Source organism: Sinocyclocheilus rhinocerous, unplaced genomic scaffold (assembly GCF_001515625.1).
Source record: "Sinocyclocheilus rhinocerous isolate Xijiao unplaced genomic scaffold, SAMN03320098_v1.1 scaffold72, whole genome shotgun sequence".
Taxonomy (NCBI): Eukaryota; Metazoa; Chordata; class Actinopteri; order Cypriniformes; family Cyprinidae; genus Sinocyclocheilus; species Sinocyclocheilus rhinocerous.
Genome location: NW_015628351.1, coordinates 315,468 through 316,117, shown reverse-complemented (window position 1 = coordinate 316,117; position 650 = coordinate 315,468). Strand labels below are relative to the sequence as shown.

The 650-nt window shown below is 41.8% G+C and overlaps 1 protein-coding gene across 1 annotated transcript in view; it reads left to right on the top strand.

Annotated features, from left to right (window-relative positions):
- LOC107737509 (cAMP-dependent protein kinase inhibitor gamma-like) overlaps window positions 1-650 on the top strand; it is a 24,679-nt gene that overhangs the window by 20,012 nt on the left and 4,017 nt on the right. The gene's annotated exons all lie outside the window — the stretch shown is intronic.

Below are 650 nucleotides of genomic sequence, written 5' to 3'. Positions count from 1 at the left end.
ACTTCTTCTCCTCCTCCTCTTCCTAATCCTCCTTCTCTTACTACTACTCCTCCTCTTACTAAAGCTCATTCTCTTACTACTTCTCCTCCTCCTCTTCCTAACCCTCCTTCTCTTACTACTTCTCCTCCTCTTACTAAACCTCATTCTCTTACTTCTTCTCCTCCTCCTCCTTTTCCTAATCCTCCTTCTCTTACTACTTCTCCTCTTACTACTAAACCTCATTCTCTTACTTCTCCTCCTCTCCCTAAACCTCCTTCCTTTACTACTTACTACTACTTCTTTTTCTTCTCCTCCTTTCTCTAAACCTTCTTCTTCTACTACTTCTCCTTCTCCTCCTCTCCTTAAATCCCCTTCCCTTTCTTCTTCTTCTCTTCCCCTTCCTAATCCTCCTTCTCTTACTAAACCTCATTCTCTTACTTCTTCTTCTCCTCCTCCTCCTCCTCTTACTAAACCTCATTCTCTTACTTCTTCTCCTACTTCTCCTCCTCTTACTAAACCTCATTCTCTTACTTCTCCTCCTCCTCCTTTTCCTAATCCTCCTTCTTTTACTACTTCTCCTCTTATTAAACCTCATTATCTTACTACTTCTTCTCCTCCTCCTCCTCTTCCTAATCCTCCTTCACTTACTACTTCTCCTCCTCTTACTAAAG